This window comes from Corvus hawaiiensis, chromosome 4, assembly GCF_020740725.1.
Source record: "Corvus hawaiiensis isolate bCorHaw1 chromosome 4, bCorHaw1.pri.cur, whole genome shotgun sequence".
In the NCBI taxonomy this organism is placed as follows: Eukaryota; Metazoa; Chordata; class Aves; order Passeriformes; family Corvidae; genus Corvus; species Corvus hawaiiensis.
Window position 1 is genome coordinate 13416592 of NC_063216.1, and position 15967 is coordinate 13432558.

Here is a 15967-nt window from a genome sequence, read left to right on the forward strand (position 1 = left end):
TGATGATAACAACAATCATTACATATGTCCCAGAGCACAGTCTTTTATTCATTGGCATCATTATGTTTTCAAAATATTTTCCAGGTGTGTTTGAAATAACTAATTTGAATTTGTTATTTAATCTGTACCTCCATCCCAAATTGCAGGGGACCTTCAGTGCAATGTCTTAGAACCGTGACAGGGTATGAGGTGGTATAAAATTTCATCACTGAAAAACTCAAAGCACATCAATTCCAAATTTTTGGAGAGATTTAACTTCATTAACAATTAGAAAAACAAAATAATGTGAGAGTAAAAAGCTTGAAGTACCAGTCATACACATTAGTAAGAAAGAAGAACTATGTTTATTTAGGTTTGGGAGGGTGGGCTTTGAGGGTTTTTGGTAATAGAAGTAAGTCTTTTTGTCTTCGTTCAAACGGTAAGTGGCTACTGTTCTAAGCAGCAATATGGAAAGGGGTACAAGCCGTTTTGTCTCAGGTGTTTCCTGTTCTCTCCACCTTGTTTTTGCCATTTGACACTGTGCAATCACCGGTACAGAAGTCCACAGTTACTCAATGTCCATTTACTTCATGCAAATATTTTTGTTATGATAGAATCATTAGTTTAGAGGATGGTACAATGGTCCTGTTACTATTTTAAACCAGATGCTGGTAATATGAAACTGCTCCCAGAGTACTTTAAAATGCTACTCTATGGTTTGCTAAAACTGGATTTAGGGTTTGTTTAGTGGCTTTGATGACTATGTTGCTCAGATGCTGCTGTGCTTTATGCTTTGTCTGCTCAGAAGAGGGACTACAGCTTTTCTTTTCAACCAGAGATAAATTTAATCAGCAAATATTTAATTTTTAGGCTTAAATAATTTCCAGGGGGGGTGTTCTTTGTTAGTTGTAGAGACAAAATTTTATAAGGATTAAAAAAAAAAAATTAGTTAATGGGAAATCACCTATTTATGTTCTTGTAATGCCATAAGGCAAATGCAAGGAGAAATATTTTTAAATGAGAGAGGAATGGTTCTATCAAGCAAATGTGAAAATAAATTTGATAAGTAGGTACTCGTCCTCATTTTGCAGAGGAGACATATAAATACATTGAGTGTTAAAAGGTCAATCTAAAAGATCAGCTCTTATTTCAGACTTCCACTAATTTGAGGGCAAAAGATTTGCACTCATGGCTGCAGCTGTTTTCTGCAGGGCTGAACTCTTACCAAATCTGATGACTCTACAGTGCCTGCACAGTTCTGGGTGGAGCCCTGAAAGGTTTCTGTGCCTGCTGACAAATAGGAAGAGTAACTTTGTTAACACTGAGTGACTGCATTTTGTAAAGCTAAACCACTGCAGGTGGTTATGAGTCCTTTCTTTTCTAAAAAACAGTGCTTTTAAAATCCATTTAATGCTGGAAGGTTTAGCATGCAGCAGGGTATTCTCTGCTGCTGCCTTCATCTCTCTGTGAGTTCTGGCCCAGGCATTTGGAGGCACATCAGTCAAAGGTGAATTTATACAAGGAATCCGTGCATCTATCTACTCCTGACAAAGGGATAATGTGACTGGTTTATGTGGTCTGCAGGAGAACTAACTTCCTATTGATGCCATGATGATTTTTTGCCTTTTCTTTTATACCCCTTTTATTTGCCTTTTTACAGCTTTTGTATTCTAAGTGTTTTTTAGCCCACATTCTTAGACATATTTTGTCAAGCTAGGAGACTAAACATCTCAGAAGCCTCGTAGCTAGGGATCAGTGTGCCCCAGACCCCAAGGTCCTCTCCAGAACACATTCTGTAAACTAAGATAGAACCATCCAGGGGAAGGTTCCTTGGGGAGGGGAGCTCACTCGAGCCTGTCATTGGGGAATCTTTGATAGACATGCTAATTAGTAAGACCTATAATGTTATACGAGATCTATTGTGGGTGTGCACTGCGGGGATCCTTAAAATAAATACAGAAGTAAAATCCCTTTTTTCCTTCTAACCGTGTTTGATTCTTGATTTTAAGGCCAGGAAAAGGCATCCCTATCAGCTGCAGTCTTGCTGTGTTGATCACTTAAAATTTTCATAGCGAGGAAAGCAAGAATGCAATTTTGTAAGGGTTTTATAAAATAGCTTGCTGGCTGTGTCTCTCTTCTACACCAGTGAATGTGGCAAGACAAAAATAACTACATTTTTCTCTCACAGAACCCCTCAAAAATAGGTAAAACCTGCTCACAGGATATGGGATAGAGAGGGTACAGGGTACTGACAGAGACAAAAGGGTGGAAATGTCAATAGCCATCCTGCCCCAGGCTCCACTCAAAGTTCTTCACTGTCAAAAAAGTACAATTTGAAGTCCTCTGTATCCTTCCTCCTCAATGTCTCTGCATCTGATACATCTAGGCAGTCCATTATTTTCCTTTTTTTAATAGCAGCTTCCCACTCCTGAGCCTCAATCTGAACACCACCCATAAAAATTGACGAAGGTTCCAAGTTCAGCGCAGCATTTACAGAAGAGAGGTGCCACATCAGGCTTTCATTGTGACCTTTATTTTGACCCTCATGACCTCAGGCTCCTCCTGGGAGTTTGCTGCTGCTGTAGCACAGGCCCCTCTGGGAGGAGCTGCCCCTTTTTTTGCTGCAGAGTGCTCTGCTCTCTGTGAGGAACGAAAAATAACAGCGGTGGGTTCCAGTATGCACGGCATGAAGGATGTGGCTGCCAAGAACAAAGGCTTGATCCTCATGTTCCACAAAAAGAACGGCTCAGTGTACTTAGCACATTGCTCTGAGTGATTAATCCAGGGAATAAAGGTGGGGGTTTTTTTCCCAAGGCACATGAATATTTTTTAGAAGTACAATTTTATTCTCTTGGAGCAGCAAAGCCTTAGAATTGAATAACCTAATTTCTACTAGTCCTATCACGACTTGTGATGAAGAATGGAAAAACAATATAAAATAGTAACCTACTGTATCCAACATATTTGTTCAATAATCTTTTTGGTATCCAGGAGCTTATCAGAAACCTCGTATCAGGCACAGACTGCTCTGGGTACAACCTGCTGTTCTGTCTGGAGCAGTGGCCAGATCAGTTATCCAAATTCAGAAATATTGCAGGAAGAATTCGGTATTTTCATACATTTGTGTTACCAACCTTTTCTTTTAATGTAGGATTTGTCCCTTCACTCCAAAGTAACCTTACCTAGAGCCTATTTAGTGAAGAGCCTTGCTGGATTCAGGCCCACTGGAAACTATTTATCACTGTTTACAGAAGAGAAAAAAGCAGGGCCACCAGATTAGCAACCAAATCTAAAGCTGACTTCAAAGTACATTCTCCAATAGCACAACACACATCTTTCAAATTTATGGACATGAGTGGATATCTGAGAAAAACATGAAATCATCATTTATCCAAAGACAGCCTGACTTTCATGAACCACGGGGACAAATAAAATGTGCATACGTTCCAGAAGCAAACACTGTAGCCAGGTCTCAAAGGTAACTCAAATCTGACTAGATTAATTTAACATCTGTTAGTTGTATTTCTAAATCAAAGCGTCATAAGTGTAATATATATACCAGCTGTAAAGTTTTTATTTCTGGAGTGAAAAACCAATGTAAGACCTAGAGACAGAAAAAACCAAAAAAAGGGTGGTTGTTTCACCTGGGCTCTTCAAGGATTTACAGAGTTTAGGGAGAAAAAAAAAAATCAGCATTTTATTTTATTTTTAATCAGAGATTCACTGGGCCTGGATTAAGGATTTTGATTCCACTATTCCACTCTGATTTTTTGAATGTCTAGTTCACCTTTATTTATGTAATAAATAATATTTTTCTGCATGTAGTTCATGAGATTGATAGTGGGGTAATGATTGACTTGAGTCTTGGAGAGCAAATGAAAGTTGCTAAGATGTCTTAAGATCTTTAGCTATGTATAGGCAAACAGCACTTTACAAAATTGAGAGAAATGGTAAGATTTAGTCCCAAAGAACTGAATAGTCAGGTAAACAGGAGCAAGAATTCTGTATAATTATGTTAATAGCAGTCAATGAAGAGTTGACCAATTGGAAAAACAAAGGTTGCAAAAGAAATAGGGCTTGAAGGACTGATGCAAAGACAGCAGGTAAAGACAGTGTGTGCTTGTGAAGAGGGACATTGCCTCAGTCAAGGGGTTTGAAGATGGGGGGAAAGAAAAGAGGAGTAAAACTAATTCTAGTGCAGTGGGAAACCAGACAAGCCGTTAGGGATTTCAACCATTCTTTGATCTGTTTTTTAATACCCAAAGAAAGTGGATATGGCCTTTACCACCTTCTTCCAAGGTGTGGTTTAACAAACAAGTGAACTGATGTAACACCTTACAGCAGCAAGGTGGAAGGTCTCCTTTCCTTCTGCCCTCTCCCAGTGTCCTCTCCTCACTCTCGTGCCTGCTCTGGTGTTCCGTGGCTCCCAGCTGAGGCAACGCAAGTCCCTAACCTACAGGCAACTAGCCAGTCTTTTGGGGGGATTGAAAAATGCCAAGAATACTAAAGCCCAAAGAAGGTAAATGGTGGATCCTGTGCCTGAAAGAAGGGATAGGAGGAGGGAATGTGGTTTTCTATTTTCAGCAGTGCTGAGCAGATACATTGATATTACCCCAAAAGACTCCTCTGCTGCCAGAACACCGTGAAGTGCAGTTGTGTGACACCTGTGACACCTGGCTTTGAGGATTTCTTCCTCACTCAGTTTCCAGTCTGAACACTAGCCTATGGCATTGCCCTTAATAAGAAAAAAAAAGACATTTTTTCACTTTGTGTTTAATTAGAGCTTTACTGGGTCAAAAAAAAAAAAAAAGGAGGCTTGGGTTTGTTTTTACTTACAGCTTGTGTTGGAGCACAGTCATAGGCAATAGCTAATCTAACTGTAAAATCTGAGTGGAGAGACAGCTCTTGTAATTGTACTGCCGAGTGATTAGGTGATGTCAGCACACTCACACCCTCAGTCCATCTAACCTCACTTACCCTGTAATAACATAACAGTGCCTTGCCTTCCCCCTGTTTGCAGTGCCACAGGTACCTTGCTCTGTGTGGGGCATCTGAGGCTGTCCGTGTGTGTCTGCGTGCCATGACAGATCCGGTGACATGTGGGAGAGTGACAGGGCACTTTACCTTCTGCACAGCTCCAACAGGCAAACTGCCAGAATGTAAACATGGATGAGATGTACAGCACAGGTATATTGACAAGATCTTTTTTCTTTCCAGATTAAATAGAAATAAATTGGAGGTATAGTGAGATATCAGAAACATTTGAAAATCCCAGCCTGGACATTAAACAAACATATGTAATGCTGAGCCCCAGGATAAACAGCAAATATTTTGTGTTCTCTAACAAATATTTGCAGAGTTGCACACAGATGAATTAGGTAATCAGAGCAACTGCAGTCAGGTAGCGACTCAAAATGGGTGCAAAACTCTATGATATAGCTCTAATTAACCATTCTTGTATGATGCTTCTTGTACTTGGAGGTTCCTGAAATGGTATCAGTGACCTGCCTGTCCTCTTGTCAGCATTTCCCAGTGGCTTGGGAATTTTTGGGGTCTCCAGCTATGGCTGTAGAAAGCTAGAAGCCAGACAACCAGTGTGTGTGCACCCTTAGAGACAGGCAGCTGGCAGGAGACCAGCTTTGGTGTATCTACTACTCTACATTCAAACCTTATGGATTTTGGCTGCCAGTTTCTAGAGCCAAATGTACCCCAAGACGTAAAAAGGAGGTAAAAAGGAAGATAATTATATTAAGATATGCAGTAAATAGTAAAATGTTTTATTTTTTTTTAAATGGGGGAAGACCTGTGAAATAATTCAGTTGAAAACTAAACATCTGATGACACTAGTACACAGAAAATCAGACTTCACAGGCTGCTGCTTAGAGAAGTTCTTTCCTCTTTTAAACCATATATCCAGACTTTTCTTCTGGCTCTTGCTGCATTTGTAGTGAGTGAAATGATATAAGACAGTTTCTTCGTGTTTTTGGTTTTCTTAACTGGAAAGACATTAGCTCAGGGATTATTATGAGAAAAAAGCTGTTTGGAAAATATGCTGAATATTGCAGATGTATAGCTTGGAAAACCTGCTGGATTTTCATCTAGCTCTGAACACAATTTCTGTTTCTTGCAGGTTCAGTATTAAATCTTTTCCATGAGGTCATTAGGTTTTCCAAAGCAAATGGAGCATTTTAGGCTCGGTTTCATTAAAGAGAGATAGGTCTTGCTGCACAAAGATCTGTCATGTGCAGTTTTGTTTACTTGGGCCTGTTTGCTAACCTCCAGCTTCAATGAGTCACGGTATTTTTACTACCATGCTGTCCATTCCATAGGCTTTAACACACTCCTCCACTTAATTATTAACAAAGTCCAAAGGTATCCGCCCCTCTCCCACACAGATCTTCCAGCTAAACACAGCTTTGAAACCTCTTCTTATTTAAAATTGTTCTTTACGGTTTGGATAAATACAGTGTTAGCAGTTGATGCTTTCGTGTTGCTGCAATGACGTCCTTCCCGAAGAAGGCTCCTGCTGCTGCTTACATTCCTTATGTCCAAACAACCCAGACTTGCCTGCACTCCTACAGATATCCTCTGGCTTTGCTCCTCATGATCCTGTTGAAAATCACCTCCTTTCCCAGGGTTACCTGTAGCCACTGAAAGAAGCCCTTTGCTCTATTTCCTTATTCCTCAGGTTCCTTGCCACAGTCATCTTTTCCATGTCCTTGGTCAGGCTGGACCAGGGTTTGATGCCAGGCTGATTTCCAGGATAGTGCAGATGGCAGGAATTCAGCCAGTGCTCCTCCCGGATGTGAGGCACGTGCCATGAATTAGATTGTGAAATGATTTTTATTTTCTGCTGCTATTTTCTGTTATTTTTCAGTGGAACAGGTTCCCTGATGTGGTTCACAGGAAAGAGCTGGAATTGGGAAGATTGAGGACTGGTGCAGCATGGCACGAGGACAAATAAGGTGGTACAGGGTGCTGGGATGTTTCTGAGGCCACGGGATCAGAAAACTGTAGCCTTTCTGCTCCTGGCCTGGGGTGAGCCTCAATTTCTAGCTAATAATGAGCTTGTTAATCTGCCTTATAACAATGTTTTTTCAAGTCTCATCTGACCTCCCTCTTCTATGTTTTTTAACATCTTGTTTACAAATTATTGTATCAAACACTTTAAACAATTTTAGAAGTACAGTCTTGCTTTAAAAAAACCTCTCTAGGACTTAGTTACAAGCAGCTCCTATTCACACAGCAAAGCTGGTCAGTGTAAAGAGCAGAGAGAAATACTTGAACAAGAACATGGCCAGTCGAAGTTTAAAGGAAAAACTGGTACCTACAAAGCATCAGCCCCATTACATGTGCTTTTGTTTTCAAGTCTGACTTGTAGGTGTGCAATGATTGAGCAGAGAGCCCAGAAATGAACTGTGTGATTGTTCATCCCAAGGCAGTTGTGGCTGAGGCTCGGCATATCAGTTGTGAGTGCTGGAAAAGGCTGGGTGTGTATCACAGTGGGTGTTAGTCACGGCCTGGAAGCAGGGTAGGAAAACAATTTCAGCTGAATGGTTACTCAGCTAATTGCTTTGACTAAGTCTCACATTTACACACCCAAAGCACCCAAACTCAACGTTTTTACTTGACAGCATGCTACAAATACTTGCCCTTCCTCTGGGGGAGGTAAGTACAAGCAGTACAACGGAAAGAAACTGCTTCCATTAAGGATCCTGGAGAACTGTAAATCTGTGATTAGATCAGCTCTGGGAAATGCCCTGGAGTGGACACACGGCACCAGTGCTGCCCAGTGTGTATCCTACTGTGTCCCACATGCTGCCAACTCCAGAAACAGCGCCAACCTGTACTTTCCCTTCAATTGCCTCAGCTAAAACCCAACAAATCCAAATCGGCTTAGCTTTGAGCTCCCCTTCAGGAGCCACCGGACTTTGCACCAAAACAAGCACACATGCACGATTGGCACTGCATCTCCTCCGGTGCTCTGGCAGCAGTACAACCTGTATAATCACTGCATCTCCTTGCTAAAGAGGTGTGCTTACAGCTCTGGGTGCATGAGATGTACAGGGTACAGAGGCGAACAGAAGCTGCAACTTCAGTTTTAATTTCTGCACTTGGACTGAATTATTTACAAAGCAACATTATTTAGGGCAAGCTGATCTTTTCACAGCAATTTCATCTTGAAATCTGCATAAAACATGAGTGAAGGGCCAGAAACTTCTGCAACTTACCTTAAGGCTACAACTAAAGCTAGACAAAGATAGGTAAGCATTGATGCTGGGAAAATTGACCAGTGACAGTATAAGCTGATCGAGGCATGCAAGGGAATAAATACACACTGCAAGGGAATAAATACTGCAGAGCTGCATAGGAGGACACATTTTAAAGAAAACCAAGTAGAAATTGCTAATAATAGTATTAAGAAAGGCAATCCACCGAACATTCTGTCTTGCTTCTGTGTTGTGCCGTGTCATGCTCATATACAGGCTCTGCAGGGAAGGGACAGGTTTTCTGCAGGATTGTTAAAGGAGAGTAGAGAGTGCACCGGAAGTTACAGGAAAGAAGAGCTGGGAATTGGAAGCAGACGTCAACGGGGGTACAGAGTTGACGTAAATAGTACAGAGACTTGAGAGGGGACAGTGAAAGTTAGCTTTAGCTGGAAAGAAGGGAGAATGAGGGCCAGAAGAGATGTCGCAATAGTCACTCGTGAGTAAGATTTGAGTCACAGTTATGAGGGGGACAACAGGGGCAGATTTTAAGTATATCACCCAAGAAGAGAATCTCAGTGAGATAGATAAAACACCAACTGGGAAACTGAGATTGGAGGAAAAGGGACAACAAAGGCTTCATTGAGCCAACAAAGCAAAAGTAGGAATAAGTGGGAAGCCTGGATCAGAAAGAAACTCTTTCTTTGAAACGGGAAACATTCAAATAATATTCAGTTCAAAGAACTGGAAATACAGGGATCAATAAATTAAAATGCATTAAGCAACTAAATTAAGAATACATTTATTTCCAAGGATAATAGGGAAAAATCTGCCAAAAAGGAGGAAATGTATTCCTTCAGTCACACTATGGCAAGTACCACGTTCATCAAAGAAAGGAAGGAGCAATCCACTCCTGTAAGAGAAAAACAAAACTTCTCCTCAGTTCAAGACACCAAGCAGTGATTTGTTTTCTAAAATGTATATGTTTATTATATTAAGCTTAACTGATTTTTAGCAGTTCTTGGAGACAAAAAACTAAACCTGCAAATAAACCTGCTAAATCCTGCTGAATCTGGTAATGCAGTGTTCAGCACAAAAAGAAATTTATAGAAAAGGAATCTTACACTGGAGAAAGAAATTATTCAGATGAGAAGGTAGGGCAAATTTGGGAAAGAATAGCCACAGGTGAGTTTTAAGAGTAATTGTGTTTTAAAAGTGTTTTCAAGTCAGTAATTTTCCCTCTGGTTCCTCCCCATCCTGCAGAAGGCTCCAGCATGGGCTCCCCCTCAGAAGAAAGATTTGGGACATCAGGTGCTTGCTCACTGCTAATAGTTTTCTTTAAAGAACTTTTTTATTAAAACAAAGAAATGAAACACACTGACTGTAATAATGATGGGGGGGGAGAGAACTGTCACATTAAAAAAAGTTTTAATTATTAATTCACCAGTTCTCAACCTGGCTAGCAATCATGTAGCGAAAAGCCATAGCAACAATGACAGAACCAGCATAAAGAGTAATGAGAGGAATTCTAAACATTTTGGCTTAAGAAGGGTTAATAAGTTTCAAGCATCGTGATCTTACATGCCACTGTTCTGAAGTCTTTTCGACACAGAAAGAGATGTATGGACACCTGCAATGTTTGATCTTGACACTCTGACAAGTAATGAATTGTTTCAGTAAGTGAAGAGTAATGAGCTAACTAACTTTCAAACATGAAAGAAATTATCTGAATGACAAAGGCCATACCTTATATTGTCAGGGTGGCATAGTAAACATCTCTAACAAAAATTAAATGTAAGTAACAGCTTCATTGCTTATTTTGTTGGGAAATATAATCTCATCTTAGATTTTTTTTTTAATTGAATGTTTAAATAGTTTTGTGAAACAGTGGACTTGTGTAAACCTGTAAGTTGCATCCTGCTTCCATCCAAAACCTATCATATTAAAATGAGGCAGATGAGTCTTATGTGACTTGTCTAAATGTTTTTCATTTATCACCTTTAGCCGTAGAGCTTTGTTCTAATCCAGGAGAAAGACATGCATCTAAAAACAACCAACCCTCAAATCCAGCCTGACCTAAAACCAACAGCAAAGCAAAGCAGCACAGATATTTCTGTACCCAGGCTGCTATGCTGGGACAGAGCTTCATAAGGAAAGCTCAGGGTGGATAAATCTCACTGGTCTCCTCTGCTCCACCAGTTTTCTTGGCTGTTGTTTAGGTTTTTTTAAGGGGGTTGGTTTAATGAGAAAGAATTGTGCTTTTAACAATAATTTGCATACTGTGTATATTAAATAAATCAGATGTAATCATCCCCTGTTCTTTATCACATGGGACTTTTGGCTTAAACATATTTTGACCAGGCACAAAGGGGCAGGATCCAGCATGCACAAAGTTATACAGAAAAAGATTTAAATTACCCTCGGATAGTTTTCTAGACTTCTGCTAGTGACCTCTGTTCATAAAACTTGTTGCTTTTGTGACTGTCCAGCCACTTCTATTATTTTAATAAGAATGAGTCAAAGATGATTTAATTAATTTTCCATTAGTACATGTTAGCTCTGTAAGGCTTCAGTAGGCACTCAAAGAGAAACAGAACCCTGTGTATGCTATTTCAGCTGATAAAGTGCTGGCTACAATACCGGGTCTCTGCAGTTCCCACTTCAAATAAATACTCAAATGGGAAGGCTCTATGGCTCTATCGACTTTGTAGGGGAAGTCTTTCACGATGACCCAGCAAAAACAAGGCCCATTGTCTGTTAAAATCTCTATCATCAAATCAGCAAGAGAAACCACAGCAAATATTTGAGCACAGGGTCAGCCCACTTCCTGCGTTCTCCCCATAGCTGGAGGACGTGGAGAAGGCACTGCTAATTTTTCCTGGTATGGTCTGTCTCCCAGACTTCTGAATGAGTCTGTGCTGACTTGGAGCTTCTCATCTGCTGCCGCAGAATTGTTATGAGAGGCTCCATATCTGGCCTTTAAATAAATTTAAAGGCATTTCTCTTTTGCAAATGAAAATGTTTTGTGATAGAAATGCTGTGCATGGCTGTGCAGGCCTCTGACAAAGCCAGCTGGCTACTGGAAAGATGGAAAATCAACAACTGCACAAGTCTGGCTGCTTCTTTCACAACTGTCGAGCTGTTAGGCAATTGTAATAAGGTTATTGCATATTAAAAGAATATAACACTAATTAAAGCTTATTCCAGCTAAAAACCTAGTAAATAATCTAACTTCTGATTTCTAAAAGCTTGCACATTCAAATAGCTAATGGATGTTTATGGTATTTAGTATGTGATTAAGATTTGAACTGTGATACAATTTATACAATCCAGCCAGTAATCTACACTTTAAAAGCGCTTTCAGTACAAAAGGAATTACTACAGTCTCCTGTGTAAATATTTTAAGTGTGGGATAGATTCTCCTCCTTCACCACTTTCTGCAACACCAGTCATTTTCGTGGACAAAATGTTTCCAAGTTCTTCAGAAGAATCCCTTCCAGAACACGGATTAAGAGAGCTCTCCTCCATGCCTGGAGTAACACAGCCCTCCTTGCTGCAGATGGAGGTTGCTACATGTTTGGTGTGGGTTGAAGAGCCCACAGCTCATAAACAGGAAACGACCCACAACTCATTTTGAATTCCAATAAATACTTTGTGTTTTTACTGCCTTTGGGACAGTGCTTGTGCATGACTCAGGACAAGAGGTATGGATAAAGCTAGGATAAAGATTAGTCAGCCTGGCATGCCTCTCACTGGCAACAATGGTGAATCCCTCAAAACGTACGTATTCCCTAGGCAAAAGCCTGCATCCATACTAACATCTTACTCTAGAAAATTGTACTGCAGCACTTGTACCATGTCACCACAGCTGTAAGGAAATATGTAGGTGTTAAAACTGGGAATTAACTTGCTAAATCAACTGACTCTTGTGGCATTGGGTATTGGCCCAGCTTGGGACAGACCTCAGAGCAGCACTAGTGGTTGAGAGGTCGAACAGTGACCAGAACTAGTCTGAAACAGTCTGAAAAGGCTTTAAATCAATATGAGGCCTTTAGTTAGCTTCTGTTTTCCATGGTCAATATTGCCTTTTGCTGGCTGGTCCTGAGCCATGCCTTAGGGGGCTTTTCAGCTTCTGCTGTTACTGTTGTTTCTGCACTGAGTGCTCTGGTGTCCAGGGCCATGTGCTTAACCCAAATTTATGAGAAATTTGTGGAATTAAGTGTGATGCTCACTGCAGTACAGACCAACCCCCCAGAACAGTGCTCTCCTTCCCCTTCTAGGCCTCATTTAACTTCCCATTGGAAACATCTGAAGTGAGTCTTGTTTTACCATCCCAGTACTGTGCCATTCACTACTGAGCGCAGTAGTGGGGGTTCTGATTAAATTTTGGGGAGTTTTTTGTTTGTTTGATTGGTTGGTTGGGTTTTTTCTTCCCCAAATTGAATGCAAACGTGAAGGCAAACACGCATTTATGCGATTTTGAAAAGTGTTTTGTAGAGCGATGGGTAGCCACGGCCACGGCCCCTCCGAGCCGGCCCTGAGGCAGGCGGTGCTCACCGTGCCCGCGGCAGCCGGGCCGCTCCTCCGGCCGGCGGGGCTTTATTCGCCCCTGGCCGAACGCCCCGGGATCTCAGGCTCGACCCCCTCAGCCCCGTGTCCCGGTAAAAATGCGGGGGCGCGGTGGGACTGGAGGGAGTGAGGGGTCTGAGGCGTGTGAAGGGAGTGAGGGCAGTGCGGAGTCTGACGGCAGTGGAAGGGTGTGAGGGCAATGAAGGCAGTGAGGGGTGGGAGGAGTGTGAAGGAGTGAGGGCAGTGAGGGGTCTGAGAGCAGTGGAGGGGTGTCAGAAGTGCGAAGGCAGCGAACGGAGTGAGGGGTGTAAGGGCAGCGAGGGGTGTGAGGGCAGCGAGGGATGTGAGGGGAGCGGGGCTGCCCCCACCCCGCCAATGGCGCGCGGCCGCGGCGGGAGGTGTGTGCCGACCTCACTTCCGGGACCTGTCACCGGCCGCTCCCGCCCCGCTCCAGCTCCCGTTCCCTCCCCGCTCCCGTTCCCTCCCCGCTCCCGTTCCCTTCCCGCTCCTTCCCCGCCGGCAGTCGGGGACGCGGCCCGGCCCGGCCCTGTGCAGCCCGCGGCAGCGATGCACGGTACTGCCTTAGGGGCGCCCCCGCCCGCGCGGTGCCCGTGCCCCGGCCGGGGCGCCGGGGAGGCGGGAGCGCCCGCCCGAGGCTGGGTGACGCCCCCGCCTTGCTAACGCGGCGGCGGCTTTGCTAATGACCTGTCCTTTCTTCTCCTCCCCTCCCTTGCTATTCGCTATTACTTATCTCTCTGGCCCCGCGGTGTGAAGCCCTCGGCGGAGCGGCGGCGGACAGCAGGAGGAGGTAGCCGGCCGGGGGAGATGCTGTAGCGGCTCCCGCTGCTCGCTCGGCGCGGCGCCGGCCGCCGGCTGCGGGAACAGGGCCGAGGGGCTGCGGGACGGGCAGAGCCGGCCCGGCGCGGGCGGGCGCAGGTAACAAGCCACTCGGGAAGACCCGGGGGAGCGGGATTTTAGGGCGCTGGGGGTGGGAACAGAGGAGGGGGTAATGCCCTGTCACACGAGGGGCTGTTTGGCAACTGTCATGTCTCCTAAACGGAACATCTGGATTGCCCTTAACCTGGAATGAACTCGGGCACTAGGCAGAAAGTACGTGCTTGGAGGTTCCCGCTCTTGGCTTGGCTCAGTCAGGCGGGTTGTGCTATTCCCGGTCGGCTGGTCAGAGGAGGGTCCTCTGTCCTGGGAGCGAGGAGCAGGTCAGTGGGAATGCCTCCGGGGTTTGCTTTTGTGGTTTGCTGAGTTCTTGGTTGTCCCTATGGGGCTGGATACTTGCTTTTCAAAAAGCATTCCGGAACTAACAATGGAAAGGAGTGCGAAAAGGTGCTGCCTTGTATTCATATTAAGATTGGCCCAGTCTCACTCAGTGACACGGGGAGCTGTTCCTAAGCTCTCTGATGGAAGTAGTATGAGCACAGGATTCGTCACACAAGATTATCTGGAATGATAGTGTTTGGCACTTTTGGCACTGGGTGTCTTAGTAGTACTGCATTAATAAAGGTGTTGCATAAGTTTTGTTGTGAAGGAAAATTGTGGTCAAGCTCCCTGTATTACAGAACATGCATAGACTTTCTCATTGGCATCTGGCACTGCCCACCTTTTGAAATTTGCTTTGCAGGCAGCAAAATGGATCAGCTGTAAAAAGTGTTTCCTTTGTGAATCCTGAATCGTTGATGTAGCATTGAGGCTGGCTACCTGGTCTCATGCTGGAACGGAGGCGGTTGTGGTTCATGTGACGTGGTCACACGTCTGCTCAAACCTAAACCAGTATCATAGCCTTTGTTGGCTGGCATGAGCTACCGAGCGGCCATCGGCTCGTAGTGACTTTGAGTGGCAACTTTGGGAATTTCAAGTAATGCAATGTAGTGTATCGGAAGGATGAGAGTGTGCAGACCTTATGAGAGGTTTGTGGAACTCCACAGCATGCTTGCTCTCTTTTCCCATGTTTGGAAGGAACTCTTAGCATGGTCCAAAAAAGCATTCTTAATCAATCTGTTGGAGCCTTGTATTGGCTGTCATCCTCTACAGTCAGGTGCATAGGCAGTTTTGGCTACCTAATGGAAACACCTTGTGGGTTTGTCACTTGCTTTTCAGTAGTTCTTTAGTGTCTTCATTTTCTGGTAATGCTGTAGTCTTTAGTATCATGAATTTTAAACCATGGAGAAAGGGTTACACTTCAGTTGTGATTTCGTATTGTTATGCTTTTGATATTTTATGTGTGGAATCTTATAAAAATATAAGGGATAATAATGTCCTACAGGATATATGGCCTGAGATACTCATCTTGTTCTAAAAAATGAATTATAATACTTACTGTTGTCCCAAAGTGGGCAAGGAAATATAACTGTTCTTAGTATTTTTTTAGAAGCAGCTTGTACTTCAAAGCTGCAAACAGCTCTATTTTTGTCTTTCCTTTTCTATAGCCTTCCCGGTAAGATTTGGGTTCTGAGTTCTGCTTCTGTTGCACATGTCATATTTTTGCAAGGGGGAAAAAAGGAGAACACCATACTTGTCTTGGAAAATAAATGAAGTTGAATTCATGTTTATTAAATGTGCAAGCATATTTTCTTGCATCATTTTTTAACTTAAACTTTTTTTTTAATCCACTTTTATAAAATCTCTCTGAATCTTTAATTTGTTAGGTTTTTTTAGCTATGAATGGTTTTATTTTATACGTCTTATAAAGTATATAAAAACAAAGTCTCTACCTTTGGGATGTAAATCCTCAAAATAAAGGTCAGTTGGAAAGACATCTCATGGGACTGTGTGTGCACTTTGGAAACCATAACTACTCTATGTGTGTCCACAGAAAGACTTGGACATTTGTGAGAATGCTCTTTAGGAGTAAAAGTATTTTACTCTATAACAGATAATTTAAATAGCACAGGGCTGTCACTACAGTGTTCTCAGTTGAGTGGTTTTGAATTCTTTTAGTATGAACAAAAAAATATCAGCATTACATTGGGATATACCAGTTATATTCCCTAGTTAGCTAGATGTCAGTGTGGTCCTGCTGTAAAAGTAGGGACATACTGAAAGCCTCAGTCATTTAAAAATAATTTTAGCCCAAGTAAAATGAAAGAATTTTTTTTCTGAAGAAGCATAAAGAATTTTTTTTTAAAGTTATATTACATCATAGCTATGTAAAATCAGTATAGTAAGCCCTGCGAAATTTTGTTGATCTTGTTTTTTTA

At 42.6% G+C, this 15967-nt stretch overlaps 1 protein-coding gene across 3 annotated transcripts in view; it reads left to right on the forward strand.

The window, feature by feature from the left end:
* The first annotated feature begins 13242 nt into the window (after nt 1–13242).
* The window catches only part of PPARA (peroxisome proliferator activated receptor alpha), a 40937-nt gene continuing 38212 nt past the window's right edge, over nt 13243–15967 (forward strand). Inside the window, exons 1-2 of one of the 3 annotated variants that reach the window (XM_048300880.1) lie at nt 13243–13329; nt 13530–13691. The gene's annotated coding sequence lies outside the window, so the exon portion shown is untranslated. Of the gene's footprint in view, nt 13330–13392; nt 13692–15967 lie in introns of those variants that run through there. The other 2 variants (XM_048300881.1, XM_048300879.1) reach the window with 2 other exon arrangements.